This window comes from Pleurodeles waltl, chromosome 8 (genome assembly GCF_031143425.1).
Source record: "Pleurodeles waltl isolate 20211129_DDA chromosome 8, aPleWal1.hap1.20221129, whole genome shotgun sequence".
Lineage (NCBI taxonomy): Eukaryota > Metazoa > Chordata > Amphibia > Caudata > Salamandridae > Pleurodeles > Pleurodeles waltl.
In genome coordinates, this window is record NC_090447.1 from 1,461,669,228 (window position 1) to 1,461,687,841 (window position 18,614).

The 18,614-nt window shown below is 45.6% G+C and overlaps 1 protein-coding gene across 2 annotated transcripts in view; it reads right to left on the reverse strand.

Moving 5' to 3' along the window:
* The window catches only part of ZBTB20 (zinc finger and BTB domain containing 20), a 4,633,203-nt gene that overhangs the window by 3,501,273 nt on the left and 1,113,316 nt on the right, over positions 1-18,614 (reverse strand). The gene's annotated exons all lie outside the window — the stretch shown is intronic.

Genomic DNA, 18,614 nt, shown 5'->3' on the forward strand with positions numbered 1-18,614 from the left:
CACACCAGCAGCCAGTGCACCCGTTGTTTGGAATGAGCCACTTTCCAGCATGTGCGGGACAGTGAGCAGCTTTGTTATAGGTGGTATGTTGTGTTCGCAAACAGAGTATAAATATGCCCCCTGGATGGTAAGGGTAAAACCAGTCCAGCACTGGGTTTACCTCATTCAATCCTCCCTTCCAGTAGTATGCCACTGTCCCTAGTCAGAAGATGTTCATTTCTAGGAACAGGAGTGACATCGTACGAAATGGCCAAGGTGTGTACATGTAGCAGCTGTCAATAACTGGCACCCCAGGTGCATCACAAAATCAAAACCCTAGCCGTTTTGTTTCTGTTTTAGTGAGGCGGGTAGTTGGAATGGGTGGCGTGGATAGCAGTCCACCACAAGTAATAATTGTCGCTATTCTTATTAGGAAAACAAAAAGATTGTTCGCTCTTGTGCTTATTTTTTATCTTAAACTATTCCTTAAAAATAAAACACTCCTTTCGATTCATCACTCATACCAATATACATTGGATATTCAAGCTGCTGAATACAGATAGAGTGTCATTAAATATATTTTAGAGGTGATTTCATTAATTATTTATGTTATACCCACATTTTGCATTAAATGTTGGAATAAGATGAAATGTAATGAAAGTAATTATGTTTCTTTGTCTCTTAAAGTAATTGTTTTAAATGAAACATCCTGATGAAGGTTGTTTGAACCATATCTAAACCCAGTGAAGTGCAGCATCGACAGATTTTTTAGATAATTGATGTGCAATATTAATATGTAACCAGTTGGGCGGCGTCAGAGTGCAGGCACCCAAGGTGGCCTCACCTCTGTGAGGCTCTTGAGGTCCAGGGCCATTAATCATCAATATCATCTGCCATCACTACAGCCCCTTTTTTAATGTACTCCATCTACAATGTTCTAATTCCTCATCAAGAATGAAACTCAAATTCGCAGCCACCTAGTTTGACCATAAATGAGTGAAAACTAAAGACTTGGATGCCGTGGGAAGATGACAGTCACTGCAGCATAACATCAGCATACAGCTCTTCGTGAAGCTACCAATGCAGTGAGTGCAAGCCGTGCTGCCTTCCTTCACAGACCCAGCTGCATCATGGCCTGTAGGAACATCTGCGCAGTCCCCCTGCGTGCAACTGCCCCCTTTGCTTTGCTAACCGACTGCCAGCTGTGTCGCAGGGGCCCGACAGGATACATACCTATGATGGCCGCTAGAACCCGGCAAGGCCTTGAGTGAGGACATTCTTGGAGGTTGCCGCAGCTTGGAGGCCCTTGTTATAGCAATCTGCAGCAGTGACATCCATGTAGGGGAGCCGGCTGGGAGAGGGTGCCTGCTATGGGGGACGTGGTGGGCATAGACCCCTCCTGGGCTGCTGTTGTTGCTGTGCTGCCTAGCACCAATTGTTGCTGCCATTGGGGCCCACTGATCTGGTTGTTGTGGCACGGCCTCCTGGGATGAGAGGTGGGCCGGCAGTGTCGCTGCTGCCATGGTGCTTGCTTTCGGAAGATTGCTGCTGCTCAGCTTATGTGGCCGGGCCCTCGCCCCATCCAGTGCAGGCATGCATGCTGGCTCGCATTCATCAGTATAAATATTACACCCATCTAAGCCTATCAGTGCCCACACCAACCTGCAGCTCTAGTCAGCATCATCCTTCAACTGCAGCACTGTATTACTTACTACTGGGTGCAGGCAGGAAAGCTCTGCAGTTTTTTATAGACCGCTTACGACGTAGGCTAGTCCCTATATGAGTATACAGTGGAGCCACCTCTACTACAACATCAAGCACTCAGCAACTGTGACATTAGCTACCAGTCTATTTGCACCTCCTGACCAATGCACTACCTGGACACTTGCTGGTCTGCTCTTGGCCCTCCCCAATGCCCCCCCTCAGGTGGGAAATTGTGTGGGGGGGGCAGGAATGCCAGGTGAGGGACACTTTCAACTCCAGACGCCATTGGTGCTTTTGACTCTGGTGCAGGCTACACACACACACCTTTACTCATCTGCTGAATGTGCACCATTCCCCATAGATTGGCAGTAACAAAAGTGCAGGAGCTATTCACCCCAATCATAAGAGCGGAACATAGCAGATAGGCCGTGGGGACACCAGCAGATTTTTCTGACACAATACTGGATAAGGTCCTTGCGGTTAAACCCTTGTTAGCCATCATGGTATGGCTTGGACAGCAAGCAATCTAAGCTGCAGTTTGACATGAAATGGTTTGCTTGGGCACACTTAGCCACACAGGATCAATCCCAACCAGAGTATTCTGCTCTACACAATCTATCCAAGGGGCCAGACATTAAAGCTCTCCTGATGGTGATGCAACAAATCCTATCTTCCATTGAGACTGAAATGGATGCCATGTACACCCACATGGACGTCCTCACTTGTAAACTGGAAAACCGTGACAGTAATCTAAAGGAAGTAGAACAGTGCCTGTTGTCAGTGGAAGACACAGTGAACACGCGTGTAGAGCAGCTATCCAGTATGGAAAAGGCTCTTAAAATAATTGCAACTAAAATCAAAGAGCTGGAAGCTAGATCACACTGAAACAACCTGTGAATCATGGGCATTTCAGAAACAGTGAACATGGGCAGAATGGAAGTGTCAGGCCACTCACCTGGAGAACTTGTCTGCAGAGATTATATTGGACCCTACTCTCTCCCAACACAACGCCCGACCAAGGAATGATAACCTCAAATAAGGCCCTGTCCTAGGAGGGAAGAGGGTCGGGACAAAATAATAAAAGAAACAAAGACTCACGCCCTCTGAGTTATGTCCAGCTCGCTATCCTGCTCAGGAATGCCCCAAGTGTCTTCCTCTTTCAGGGTGTGCAGGCGATTCAAACTCAAGGATGCTTATAACAACACAGAAAATATGCACTCCTTTTGTTCTTGTGGGATAGAAATTCCCACTCCTTTTGTGAGCTTTGGATAACAGTTCACTGTTTTTTCCTTTACAACATATTACCTCATATGCTCTTGTTATGTGACTGTTCTTCCTTTTCTTATTTTTGAATTCTATTTTTCTCTTTAAAAAGTTTGCAAATAGTCTCTAGAACTTCCAGCAGATAGAGTGGAAGTCTTACACCAGGATTATTCACAAGCCTTGAAGTTTTTATTTTTTGTAGAATTGTTGCAGATGAGAAACAGAGAATAGTGCACTACCCTTGTTTTCTCTTCTTTTGCTTGCCCTTTCTTTCATTGCGGGTTACTCTCTCACATGTCGGAATGACCAATGGGCTGATTCCTGAATAGCTGCAGCCGCAAAGAGGATTCCCCACTGTTGCTTACAGTAGGTCTTTCCTGGAATGCGGGGATCAGAGAAGTCTGATGAACTGCTCAGAGATGACTGTGGGGACACAGATGTCACCAGGTTAGGAAGCTTGGACCATGGACAAGAGGGTGCGATGATCCAGGAGAGTGAGAGGGAGGGTAAGGATTTTATTTAGGAAATAAAGCCAAACGCCTGACTGGGGTTTGACCGAGTATTTATAGGTACATAAGGCCCTATTACAAATTAGGTGGACGGGAAATCTTGTCTGCCAACCTCCCGACAGCGTAGCCGCTGCCTATGCGGTGACCTCCCCACTGGAGTTATTAAGAGTTTCCTACTAGGTCGGCGGGCGGAAACCTGAGTTTCCTCCCGCTGGCCTAGCGGCAAACAGGCCACAGCATTGTCTCCAGCTTGTAATCGAGCCAGCAGCAGTGCTATAGCCTGCTGGTGCACCAGCAAATGTTCACTGTCTGCAAACAGCATCAGTCCAAAAGAAAAATGGGGGAGATCAGGCAAAAGAGGCAACGTCCTATAGTTTTTTTTTAATGCAATATTTTTCCTGAAATTTGGTGCCCTATTTAACTTGGTACCTCTTGCAACCGCCGCATTCAACTATATGGATGGAGAGCGACTGGTGACAGGCTACAAAGGAACGACACACACAAAAGCCTATCAGAAAGCAGCACTGGCAGGCACTCTGAACATTTAATCACTGATGGCTGGTTAAAGGACGACAGGAATATTGGAATGTTGAGCCGTGCCTAGAGTGTGCTGATAAAACCATAAAAATCCCTCTGCAGGCGAGCACAACCACAATTCATATTAATGTGCAAGGGACATTTCATCAGACTTTGGAACAGATTTATCAACACTGCATTGGTGCAGTGTCATCAAACGTAATGGAAACAAATGCAAAGTGTTGATTTCATATATACTTTTCAGTGCAAATCTTGGTTGGCTTTGAAAAGTAGCAGTGAGGTAACTCAAAGTAGTGCTGTGTGCTGATTTGCAACACTTTGCACCAAGGGGCGTCCATTGGAGAGTACCTCGGACCTTGCATGCAACCACAAATGAATTTTATTGCAATCACATCTACTAACATTTTTAGACAGGGCTTTGCACCAGGAATTTACGCCTCCACGATGAAGGCATAAGGTCGGAAAACATTTTTTTCCTCCAACTATTTCAGACTTCACACGCATGTGTGTGCTACCTTGTACAGCAAACATTCAATTCAAAGTTAGAAAATGTTTAAAATATGTCTAAGCCTTATTTTTTGTACTGAAAGGATCCCTTTCTAGGACAAAACCTAGGCTGGACATTACACAGACACCCTTGAACTTTGGCAGCGGCATTGGGGGAGAGAGCTAAAGCGGCAACACGCACTGGAGAGACAGTAACAGTGCCGTATCTGTCACTTTTAAGGGTAGCTTGTCTCAACATTACCAGCTAACTAGACAGCAGCAAATGCGAAAGGTAAACATCTGTGGAGGCAGTTGACACACACTTTATATCTTCATCCAGGACCCTTGTAGTACAGCCAAAGTAACCCAAGAAAAACTAGCGGCGAAATTCACAATAGTGCAAATAAGAACAAAAATGGCTAAATACCTTTTTTCGTAATAGCAATTATCATCCAATTTTATTATTGCAACTGAATGCCTCTAACAGCCCCTCTTATATAAAATGAGTGTAGTCTGACACATAGAGCACGTGCAATGACATCGCTTGGGGAATAAACTACCACACAGCATAAATGTGTGTATGGAACAAGGTCACACTTTGGAGATGCAAATTGGAAATGAGGCAGTACTGCAGTAAAATTGTGCTAATCTTGTTAAGAGCATGAAATCTGTTAAATTGGAATTTTGTTTCGTGGATGGTTACTTTACCTCTGAATAAATTGCATACAATCACTCAGACATGGAGGAAGGTAAAGATGAATGTGTCTATTGCAGTACTTTTCAACTGCCGCACAATACTTTCCACAGAACTTCTCAAATGCCATGGAATATGTGATAAGATCCTCTTGTACATTTCCCAAGCATTGTTAAATATGCACGGATAATATTATGCTACCGCAGCAACATCGAACGGAAGTCGTATATTATGAAGAGGCAGTGTTCATCTGATGGGAGATGGGAGCAGAAAGAATACAGGACTGTGGGTGGTGGCAAAATGGATGGAGGAAAAGCAATAATAGAAGTGAGAGAAAAATTCAAAACAAAAATGTATTTAACGCACACACCTTTGCACGTTGAACTGAATCAACAAAAGGTTTACAGGAAGTGCTAAGGAGGGCTTCTTGGTTCATATTCTAACGTCCCTAAGCACTACATATGACCTAGTGTACAACATTAGATTTTCTGCCCTTCTATTCGCAGGTCCCTCCTATTTCCACAAGGGAAATTTCTTTCCCCATCGTAGTGGTAGGGGGGGCGTTGCCAAAACCCATTTTTCATCCCAACTAAAAGGATCCAAGGGCTTTTATTTTATTCTTGTATATCAGACAACATAACACAATTTCTAGCTTGGTGGAGGAAGTCAGGACAGGACTCCGAAACCAAAGGAGCCCTGGCAAAAATGTTTTTACCAGCCCAACTCCCTTCCTTCCTTGATCCCCCTCCCTCTTCTCTATCGCTCTCTTCCATCTTCCATCCATTGTCTCTCTCCTTTCCTCTCTCTTCTCCCTTGCTACATCTTTCTGGCACTCTCTTTCTCTCCCTCTCTCTTTCTTTCTCTCCCTCTCTCTCTCTCTGGAAACCTCCCTGTGCTGTTGCAATAACCCTCAGAGAAGTGAGGAAAGTGACAGACTCCAAGAGCTACCCTGGGCTTTCAAAACCATCCTACAAGGCTCCAATTCACTGAGGAAATGATAGGTAGAACAAAAGGCCTGCCTGGCTCGGGAGGAAGTGCAGAATAAGCAAGAGCAGTTTAAGCAAGAATGAGAGTAAGCAAGAGTAGACTTAGGTTGTGCCTGGTTCCATGCCCAAGAGTATAGGAGTCAAATTAACCCACTCATTAAATATCAGGTCATCTTTTGGCAGTAGCCTCCTAATGTACATTTTAGCTTACGAACATCAGCAAGAATCTTCCCTTTCTTTGCTACGAAGGTCACACCCTACAGTATTGACCCTTTTTGGTTCTTGCCATGATTACTGCAATACCATTTATCTGGGCATTAAACCTTTTAATTGCTTGCTGTTTTGAAAAAAAAACATTAGCACCACTTCTAAGGCAGAGTGTTATTTAAACTCTAGTACTAGTTCATAACTTCTGGAGTCTGCTCAAAATGCTTCTGTATGCTCTTTCTTGTATCATTCAATCTTCAGTTCGGGCTTTACATTGCATACCGCAGTTTTGTAAGGTCAGAATCGTTGGGCATGCATTTCCTGCCCTGGCTCCCCTCTATGGAACTCTTTACTAATCCAGTTATAACTATTCCCTTGCATCTTTAATTGAGGAAAAAACTCAAGACCTACTTTTTATTCAATTTGCTTAAACCCCTTAAACCTTCCTTCACTTTCATGCAGCTGACCGACAAATACTGGCTCGGCAACCATAGTCCCTTTAGATGATATTGACATAAAAAGTCTTTTAACGTAACAATGTAACAAGTGTCAGGAAATAAATAACAATAAACTATGATTACACTGCAAGTCTTCCACCAGTTCCTTTAGCTAGGTTTTGATTATGCTGCAGCTTAACCAGTATGCTGTTGTGGTGTGAATGAATATGCTCTCTCGACTCAGAAATGACCATGCAGACTCTTCATGGCAGTTACAAACTGTCACAATAGGGATAAAAACACTGTGGACTGCACCTCAGCCCTGCACGACCTGCCTATACTGTTTTTTCTCACACGTATGTTCTCAGACAGGCTCTTATATACAAATCACTCCGATACTTTATTACACATGATTAACAAATGATAACTTGCAAGTTTATAGATTAACATGGAAAACACTCAAAACCATGTGACCTCATAACCTTGAATTCCTCAGTTAAGACATAACTCGTTCTTTATTATACATTTAACAAAGTTTTATGACCAGGCATTCTTTGACCTATGAATGTGCTCTTTTGTAAATGTTATTTATTTGAACTGTGTCCTGACAGCATTGTGGGTCCGACACTCCTGGGCACTTGGGATTTGGTTTCTTCCCTGCACCCACTGTAAATCGGCCACCTGTGTGCTTTGGGCTAATTCAGTTATGTCCCCAGTAACTAATCAGTCTGCGATCTGTTTGTAGTCATGGGGAGTGTGACGGGGACCCATGTGCTAATGTCGTAAATACCTGCAGATTGGTCAGGCACAAATTTCCCTTTAACAGATGACCCTTTCATACTTCTTACTCTGCTACATACCTAAATGAACCTTTCCCCTTGCTTGTGTCAATGTGAGGGTTTAGCCTAAACTGCTTTTTGATTTGAACAGCGGTGTAGCCTCTATTGATGCTTGATGTTGTACAATGTTTTCACATTTCGTATTCACTGTAATGCTTTTATTTTTCACACCTCCTACAACATTCCCCCCTCTAGTTGATATTTCAACTACCTTATCTGAATCTTGGTCTGCCTTTAGTACTAAGTATTACATATTGCCATGAGAATCCATTACTTGTGCTGGTTTACTAATTGAAAACATCCCTCCTGCCAAAGTGCCTAGTTTTCTAACAAATGCTAGCACTGCCTGTAATACACAGTATATTAGTAGCAAGATCACAGCCATTGGTAACAGAGCCCCAAACAGTTCAGATATCCAGGATGGTAGTGCTGAAAACTAACCACTAAACTAACTATCTGGGGCACCTCCTTCATCTATCATTTTAGTCTGTAGATTATGCAGTGTCCGGATTGCTTCAAAGTTCCATTCTCTGCACCATTTGCTGGAATAAACATGCAGCACGCAGTACCTATTTTCTTACAAACACCCCCTTGAATGGCCGTCATAAGGTCCTATGCATAACGGTGTTGCAGCACCATTATTCTTAGGACACAAGGTCTTACTTTATGGCGCTGAAGATCTCATTTGTGGTTTCTTATGACTAAGCTGTACACAGATGTGTTGTGCTTTATATATTTCCACATTATTAAGACTGTGAAAATAAAGACAGGGCAAGGTGTTATTGTCCCTTTATGGTAATGTCTGTTACTCCCAGTCATTCTTGTCACAGTTCTCTGACTGTCTTCTGTCCTCCACTCTACTGACATCCAAACTTAGGGACAGATTTAAGAAAAGTGGTGCCTCATCCAAGGCAGCGCACTATTCTTGAGCCCCTTAGACCTCCCCCTAACGTCACCATGTATGCGCAGTAGTTAGGATACGGCACACCATGGCGGTAGTTAGGGAACTAGAGTCAACATTTTTTATGCTAGTTTGGCGCTTTGCAAGATTAACGTAAAAAAAATTGATGCTAATCATGCAAAGCACATAGAGGCCATTATAAATAATGGTTTGCCTCCTTTTAATGCCTGCTTTGTGCAGGCATTAAAATGCCAGAAAAAATAGTGCAAAGAAAATGAAGAGATCTCTTTGGGCTATTTTTTCACCCTCCCCCCTAATGGGGGAACGTCCCCCCTTGCAAACATGATGCCGGGCGCAGGTATAAGGTGGCACAAGGGGTGACAAAGGGGTTTAAATCTGGCATGGCAATTTTGGCCTTGTTGGGCCACATTAGAGTAAAAATAATTACACTAATGTGGCACAAGGAGGCGCTAGACCCCTTTAAATCGGGGCCTTAGTATGTTCAGGTTTTGGGAAGACAAGGGTCATGGGCAGAAAGGCAGAAAAATCACTATGCCCAGATTTGTAGAAGTGAGAATTTCTAAAGTGAAGAGCATGCATCTCTACAGGAAGTGACATCTCTTTATTTCCCAACAACACATCACTGTATTTCCCAAAAATCACTTCTACAGGATGAGTCATCACTGGCTTGCTGCCCGAAAACATTTTTAAAGAAGAAACTAGACAAGTGGACCTCATGTCCTAGTACGGTCACTACAGTAAGTGAGGGACATTTCCCAGCATTCAACTCTACAAGAAGTGACATCTCTGGTTCTCACCTGAAACATCTTGCCTCCTCTTCTACAGCAGTCAACTGCTCAGGGTGTTCCACCATGCAAGCATCATTAGCTGAAGGCATACTCAGACAAGCGTGCCATCTCTTTAAGCTTGCTTAGGCCAGTAAAGGCATAAGACCAGAACGTGACTGTTGGAAAGTGGATTATTGGTAAGGGCAGGTAAGTACCTACACTTAGCAATAGGCCACTAACCTCCACTTAGGTCTCAATAAATTAAACCCAGCTCAACCCTTGGTAGCTTGGCAACGAGCGACACAGCTTAATTTAGGAGACAAGTGTGTAAAGCATTTAAAAATCACGAAAGAGTAAATAAGTAAAACACAAAACACAATAAAAATCCAACAACAATTTATAAAAAAATAGATTATATTTTTATCTTTAAAATACACCAAAATGATTAAAATCGGATAAGGGGAACCGGTGATATGAATTTTTAAAGAATGAATGTTTTCTAGCACATAGAACCAACTAGCACTCAAAGGGTTACAAAAGGTCACACTGGAAAGGGACAAAGTCCAGAGTTCAGGCAACCTATGAGGTAACACTGTCACACTTACTTTCAGAAGTGTTTTTTGATTCAGGAAAGTGGTCCACAGCAGCAGCAAAGGGTTTAGAAGCTCTGGTTTGCCTCTTGGATTCCGGTACACCTCCCAAAATGCATCTCTTCAACTTATGGAGTTGCTCCAAACTTCTGGATCATCTTCCAGAGGTCCTTTTTGGGTTCTTGAAGGGTCCACAACTTGATCCAAGGTTTCAGAAGCTCTGAGTTGCTCCTTGGGAGTTGGGACTACAATTCCTAGAATGCACCTTGTCAGAATCCCCAAATGGCCACTGGGCGCTGGTCAGTTGGGCTTTGCTTGCAGGGCTTGATGTAGGGGACTCTGGGCAGCTCCTTTGTACCCTTTTGAAGCAGTAGAAGACAGGCAAAGTCCTTTTAGTGGTGAAGCCCAAGTGTGCATCAGGTGCAGTCCTTCAGAGTGCAGTGTCCAGGTGCAGGTCAGGGGTCCAGCAGGGCAATCCTTCTTCTTCTTTGTCTTGTTCCTTGTAGGGATCTGGTAGGGATCTGAGGTGTGGGTGCAGCTCTGCCATATTTATCCTTTCTCCTGGGTGAAAAACAGGGGGGTCCTGGTTCTCCAATCAGATGCAGGGTCCTTCCCCCTGTGATGACCACTTCCTGGAAAGTGTGGCAAAAATAAATCCCAGGGAGCAACATTCTTCAAAAATCCATCATGGCTGAAAATGATTTTCAGAGGTTAGATCTGGCTGATTCCACCCACTGGTGTGGCTAAAAATCCTAAACACATCTCTCTTCTGCCCTCTCCTAATCTAATGAAGAGGGCACCTAATTGTCTGGGGTTGGAGGATATGAAGAAGGTGCCGGGTTGCTCCAAATGTCCTTCCCTGATGTTGAAGACCAGTTTGGCAGCCCTCCCTCCTTCCTGCTTTCCCATGTACTGAGGCAGATCTCCTCCCCCAGGCACATCCTTTTTGTTTAGCCCACGCCACTTCACACCTCATCAAGGCAGCCCGGCCAGGCTGCCAGAGGCTGACCAATCAGAGTAGGGCTGAGCTGAAGTTGGCAACTTTTCAGGTAGAGTTTAACACCCTTTACCTGAACTAGTTAAATTCAACAATTGTAAGTTGTGAGATTTATAGTAACAATTAATTTGATACCAAGCTCGAGATATCTGGCACTTAAGGGGACTTTGTTAATTAAAATAAAGTCTCCCCATTTTAGCCTATGGAGGCCATTCACTACAGTGATGTAAAAACAGATTTGGCTATTTTACCTCTCCAGGGCTTAACAAACTATTTTTATAAGGTCCCTGCTTATAGTTACATGCACCCAACCCTAAGGGCACATAGGGCACACCTTAGGTAGTTTAAGATTTTGGAAGTACTTTTAATTACAAAGTCCAATTTGCATTTAACTTTAATTTAATAACAGCCAGCAAGGCAGGCCTGCCTTTATAATGACCCTGGGCACCTCAGCAGTGCACCTATGGGTGTACTACCTATGCTGGGGTCCCTAAACCTACATGCGCTACCATATACTAGGGACTTATAGGTAGGTTGACGTAGCCAATTATAATTAGCCTAATTTGCATACTTACTTTATACAGAGCACGGACCCTGGGACTGGTTAGCAGTACCCAGGGCACCATCAGAATCAGGAAAACACCAGCAAAAAGTGAAAAATGGGGCGAAAGGTTAGGGGGCCTCTGCAATCAGCCCCGTTTTCTCACACTGACACCACTGCAACAGAAGATATATCCACAAAGTAAGCCCTCATCAATTTCCTGCAGAAGCACCCCCACACAAACCATCCCCGCAATCACACCCAGACGTATTTCATACACTCCATGCTCCCAGCCATCATCAAACACAAACTCCAACTCCTTACCTGGAGTTTCTTTTGAGACCCGGATAGACTCTGGGAGGACTTGGTGTTTTCTAGCAGATGCCATCGTGTGGCCATGGCCACAATGCTCCTTTCTGTTGAGCAGGGGGTCTGGGAGCTTCTAATTTCAGAACCTATTACCTTTCAGCACCATTACAATGGCTATCTCGCAGGCTCTGAGTGGTGACCGAGGATGAAACCGGTGCTGTCAATCGTCCGCTTTGCTTGTCCTAATTATATAACCTGGTGCTTCCCATGCTAAGGACTCCCTCTGACCTTCCTGGTGGGACTTTGCTGTCTTGCGCGCCTCGGCCTCCTTATGAAATACTCCTTTCCACATGGCCTAACAAATTATTGCCGGGTCTTTAAAACAACACCCTTCTTTAACTAAGAGAGCTCCAGCACTATGGGACATGTCTGGTTTAAACACTCTATGTGACCTGTTCTAGGACTAACTCCTTTGATCCTTTTAAACCTTACATGACCAGAATGCTTTTCACAAAGGGTAATGTTGGACCTATGGCATACTGCTTCATATTCTCTCCACTAAATGGGCAATCACAAACACAACACCAAATACATAATGGGGGGCAGGTAGGAGCAACATTATTTGGCTGTAGAAGGCAAAGCAGACCCTATTGCAAGCTCCTCTAATAAGCCTAAGAGATACATGGGACATTGAACTTGTGAGATGTCCACGAGAAGGTATGGGGCAGAGCTCTTGAATACCCGAGTACTGTCACGCAAAATGTTAGGTTTAAACTGATTCAATTCTTTATCTTGCATAAAGTTTATCTCTCCCCTGCTAAGAAAAATGAAATGTTCCCACATGTCCCTGCCTCCAGTCTGTGCTGAGCTTTTCCCGTGGCTGATTGTTATTGTATTTTGTGTTACTGTCTATCCTTATCGGTTTATTGGAGGAAATTGTTTCAGGCCTTGATAGACTACAATGGAGTCTCACCCTAACTCTCTGTTATGTTTTGCTATGTGGGTCATGCCATGTTACACACCAGAGAGGGGGGGTTTCAGGATGAGAACCCCATCAAGTGTATGCAATGTAGCCCCAACCATTATGTAGGGACTAAGGTAATAGGAACCTAAGGGTTGCCCTCAGGAGTGAGTTGATGGTGATCCAGTGTCCCGTGTGTTTTTATTTAAAACCCACTGATTATGACAACCGGTGGAGGCTGAGGCATGTCACCGAAGTACGGAGCTTTCTGGGGATGGTGACATACTGCGGCTGTTTCATCACCAATCTCACCTCTCTCACGGCCCCCTTTCTTGAGCTGACTAAAACCAATGCTGTCTGGGAATGGGGCCCCTCACAGGACAAGGCTTTACAAGCAACAAAAGATGATCTCTCAGAGAACATAACATTGGCTTACTTTGAATCAGAACTGTTGATGGATGCTCACCACACAGGTCTTGGGGCTGTACTCTCACAAAAGCAAGGCAACAGTGAATGGGCCCTAGTCGCATATGCCAGCCAAGCCTTAACTAAGAGGGAACAACAATATTCCCATATCCATAAGGAGGCCATTGCAATTCACTGAGGGTGTCGGCATTTCCATTTATATCTTTATGGACACCAGTTTACAGTTCACACCCACAATAAACCCCTAATTTCTTTTTTCATCAGATCCTCCTCAGAGACACCTCAGAGGATTGAGAAATGGATCATTCAACTGCAGGAATATTGCTTGTCAGTAGTCTATAGGCTAGGGCTTAGAATCTGGCAGATTATCTTGCCAGGCATGCCAGACATGCCACTGTCAGTGAAGAATTAGAGACAGAGGAGGTGGAGGAAAACCAGAAACTGGTGGTCGAAAGATTGCGACCACTGCCTTTTTCTCTATTGAACATCATTGAAGAAATAAAAGAAGATGAGTGCCTCCAGTTGGCTATGATGGTGGTGGCGTCTGGCAGCTGGAACAAAGTGGCCCAGAATCTGTCCTATCCAAAGATGGAGGCAGGACAGTCCTTGGCATCCCTACTGCATGTCCGTAATGAGATGCTTGGTGCAAGGGCCTCGTGTAGTGATCTCGAGAAAGCTCAACAACGTGTGGTGGATCTGGCTTACTCTGCGCATCAAGGTGTTGTGAGAATGAAGACCAGGTTGTTGTGCAAGGTGTGGTTCCCCGTCCTCAACTGTCTAGCAGATCAGACTGTCAGCCAATTATCCATGTGCCAAGCTACCAGTCCTGCTGAGGCCCAACACCCATCATTACGATACCCATCTTTCCTTTTCCCTGGCATCAAGCTAGTGCAGATTTAGGCCGTCACCCAGGCGGCTGGTCGTAGTTGATGACTTCTCAAAATATCCAGAAGTGGAGCTTGTTGAATCGATAATGGCTGGCAGGATAATTCCTCGCCTAGAGAAGATATGGCCACCAATGGTCTCCTTTGAGAACTCTGCAGATACAATGGACCTCTTTTCTCCAGCCAAGAGTTTGCAGAGTCCATGAAGTCGACATTCAATACCAGAAACTCACACCCAGGTGGCCACAAGCGAACGGAGAAGTGGAATGCTTCATGAGAACATTAAACAAAACACTTTGCATCACCCTGGCAGAAGTACAGAATGTAGAATGTGCCCTGAAGGCCTTTCTAAAGAAGTATCGGCTCACTCCCCACACCACCACTCCCCACACCACCAGAGGATTCAGCCCCAGTGCATTATGCTTCAGTTGAGCAGTGGGTGACACCATCCCTCACATGAAGGCCCCATCTGTCACCAGAGACAAAGTGTTGGGTGCTCTGCTCTGCAATTACAAGATGTTACCTAAGAGATGAGCATGCCACCAAGAAATGCATGTGGGTGACATATTTCACATCAAAGACTGACCCAGGGAGTACGTTCCCTCTCATTTTTTAACCTACCCCATGGAAAGTAACCCAAGGGAAGGGAACAATTGTCACAGTCACAAGGGGCAGAGAAACAGTCACCAGAAATGTTGTGTTTTTCAAAAGCTACAACCCTGCAAGTAGTCTCGCTGAGGAGAACTATCCATTTGCCAAATGAGGATGATCTGGATCATGCTGTCAAAACTCTGAAGGGAATGGTACATGGAACCACCAGTTTGGCAAAGGATTCAAAAGAGGGAGCAGACATGCCAGAAGAGTGACAGAAATCTCTGACACCCTATGAGCCAGAACCTAATCCCATGGCAAAAGGGTTCCATCCTGAGTGCAACAACAGAGGTCTGCGCACAAGAGCTTTGAGATCCTACCCAATGGTATCCACCAAACTGAAAGGTTTGTTTTGGATTGAGTGACTGTTTCATGCACTTAGGGATGCAACGGTTTTCTATGTTGTGACCCCTTTAGATGTTTTTCTGACTTGCATCCAAAGTTGGAGATGTTATTTTTATTTTGACTTTTGTTTTTCATTTAGTTTGATTCACTTCTGCTTGGGGAGGGATGTTAAATTGTGCTATGTGGGATATGCCATGTTACACGCCAGTGCAGGCGGTTTCAGGATGAGACCCTTATTAAGTATATACAATGTGGTCCCAACCATTACATAGGGACCAAAGTAATAAAGAATCTGAGGGTTGCCCTCGGGAGTGAGTTGGTGGTGATTCTGTGTCCTGTGGAGGAGAATGTGGATGAGGAGGTGCAAAGCATGCATGATGTTGTGTTGGGTAACCCTGACCAGCCAGGGGGAAGGGCCTCCAAGGCAGGCAGTAGTGTTTCTTCTAAATGTCTGACCCCTGAGAAGTTGCAGGCAAGATAAGCAGAGAGAATGCACTAGTTTGAGTTAGAGAAACTTAAAATGGAAATGGAAGAGAAAAGATTAGCCAAGGAAGAGAAGAAGATGCTTTTGGCTCATGAGTTAAGTTTGAGTGAGCTGGACCAAAGGAGCCAGTTCAGTAGAAATGGTGGCAGCAGTACCATAGTGCAGCCTGAAAGGAAGGTACACATCCCAAAGGATTTAGTGAGGGATTGCAAAAGGGAGGGTGACATATCCCTGTGGTTTAAGGGGTATTAGTCACCTCTTCACATGAACATGGACCCTGAGGTACACTGGGTGGGGGGGGTGGGTCTGTGGAAGCACTTTGAGATAGAGTTGAGGGACACCCTGAAATCCTTATGGGATCTCCAGGGACTCCCTTATTCTATCTTAAAGGATGTCCTACCCACTAGGTATGGTCTTACCACTGAGCAGTATAAGGAAAAGTTTAGATCATATAAGAAAAAGGAATCCCAAAATTGGTTGGAATGTGTAGATTCTTTCTGCAGGTCACTGGATGGTTGGGTGAAGGCCAGAAACCTAACAACTTATGAGGGGCTGTGCAATTTGAAAGCATGGGAGCAGCTGTATAGTCTTTGTTTTTCAGAGCTGTGCCAGCACCTAATTGGCAGCAAGCTGACTGATCCCAGGATGATGGCCCGGCAAGAGGACTGGTGGGAGAGCACCAGGGTCCAAAAGAGGTATGGGGGAGACTCTGTTAAGGGTGGGCAGGGTCCCCATCAGAAGAAGTGGGGGGTAAGGGTAAACAGGAGGAGTTCTCTAAAGGGGTCCAGCCTAGTTCCTAGAGTAAGGATTCCCAGCCTCCCGGTGAGAAGAAACCATGGCTCTCAACAGGGAAACCTGCAGAGTAGGGTCTTTGCAAGTGTTTTGCATGTAATCAGGTGGGTCACATGAGGGGGGACCCCATATGTCCCATTTGGGCACAGGCACCCACTGGTGCTCAGTCACAGGGTTTGGCCAGTGTAGCGCTTGGGGAGGAGTTGGCTCCATGAGGAGGGTGGGAGCCAGCTGAGAAGAGCCTTGTCTTACTAGGGGACAGTGAGATGGTCCAGAGGACCCGTGTGCCTAAGAACACTAAGAAGTACAAGCAGTGGGTGACCATCACTGGTCAGAGGGTGGAGGCTCTGAGAGACACAGGTGCCAGTGTGACTACTGTGAGGTGTCACCTGGTGTCTGAAGAGCAGGTAGTTCCCCAGGTACTTCACCAAGTAGTTGCGGTAGACAACTCAGAGGGCCTTTCAGTGGGGGCGGTCTCAGGTTCCTTGAGGGTAGCTGCAAGTCCAAACATGCCTGTTGTTTTAACTGCTAGGCAATGACCTGGATGATTTCCCTTGCAGTGAAGTGGAATGCCGGTCACACTTAGAGATGTTGTGTCTGCCTGGGTGGGCGTGTGTGACCACCCAGTCTATGGTAGCCCGTGAGGGTGATCAGGAGGCCCTGGAGCCTGAAAGAGTGGCCCAGGCGGCTTCTTGGAAGTGGAAGGGCAAGGGGCATGGGAAACCCACCCCAGAAGTTCCCACAGGCCAGTAGGTGGCTGAATCTGAGCAATACGCCCCAGAGCCTACAGGAGAACAAGTGGCTGACCTGGGGAAGTGCCCGAGCTGACGCATAGGCAGCAGGAATGGGGTCCCACCAGGGAAGAATTCTGTGTGGCTCAGAAATCATGCCCTACTGTTGAGGGTTTGCGATGGCAGGCTGCAGACCAGGCATCTGGCAAGGAGTCTGGATCACACTGGATCTATTGGGAGCCTCCTGTACAGTGAGCCTAAGGTTGTTGAGCCTGGGGCTGCATGTTTGCTGGTGGCACCCCAGTGCTTTAGAGTCTTACTACTGGATTTGGCTCATGATGAGCCTTTAGCAGGACATTTGGGGCAGGACAAGATCTTTGAGAGGCTTGACACCCACTTTTTCTGGCCCCAAATGCGCAGGCACTCTGATGCACATTGCAGGTCTTGCCAAACTTGTCAGGCAAGTAGCAAGAGTAAGGGGGGAAGTGCAAAGCTCCCCTCCAAACTTTTCCTGTCGTTAGCACCCCTTTCGAGCAGGGGGGCATTGACATTATGGGGCCTCTAGATCCCAAGATAGCCATGGACAACAAGTTTATCCTGGTCTTGGTGGACCATGCCACCCAGTACCCAGAAGCCATCCCTCTGAGGCAGGTGAAAACCCCTGCAGTGGGCCAGGATTGATGGGGATTATTACCCACATGGGGTTTCCCAAGGAGGTGGTATCTGATAAGGGTACCAACTTCATATCTAACTACATGAAGTCTCTGTGGAAGGAAGGTGGGATAACCTACAAGTTCACCACTCCTTACAACCCCCAAGGAAATGGGTTGGTTGAAAGGTTCAACAGCACCTTGAAGGGCATGATTATCGGTCTGTTAAAACCCTGGAGGTGTAAGTGGGACGTCCTCTTGCCATGCCTTTTCTTTTCTTACAGGAAGGTACCGCAGAAGGGACTTGGTTTTAGCCCTTTGAGCTGCTGTATAGCCATCCTGTAAGGAGACTTCTGAGTCTGGTAAAGGAGGGCTTAAACCTCCAGTAAGCCCCCCAGGACGTGTTTAGTTATGTGTTGACCTTCAGAAACCAGATTGGCTGCTTAAGGAAACTCGCTCAGGTTAACCTAGAAACAAGCCAGGAGGACATGAAATGTTGGTATGACCAGAATGCCACGTACGGGTCATGGCCCCAATGGAGCCCAGTGCTCTCCAGGGCAAGTGTATTGGGCCTTTTGAGGTGGTGAAGCGCAAGTGTGATGTCACTTATCTGGTGAACTTGCAGACTCCCAGGAACCCTTTGAGAGTCCTACATGTGAATCATCTCAAACCTCACTTTGAGAGGTCTAAACTAACTATGCTCTTGGCAACAGATGATGGGGTGCAGGAGGCATCTTTATGACCTCCTGTCTGCTCAGGAGAAAGATTGGTCTGTGGAGGGTGTGAACCTCTCCCCAACACTGACCCCAGAGCACAGAGGGACTGTCGCCAGTTGCTGAGACATTTTGCCTCCTTGTTTTCCTTGACCCCAGGGGTCACTCAATTGTGTACCCATGATGTGGACACTGGGGACACTCCACTTG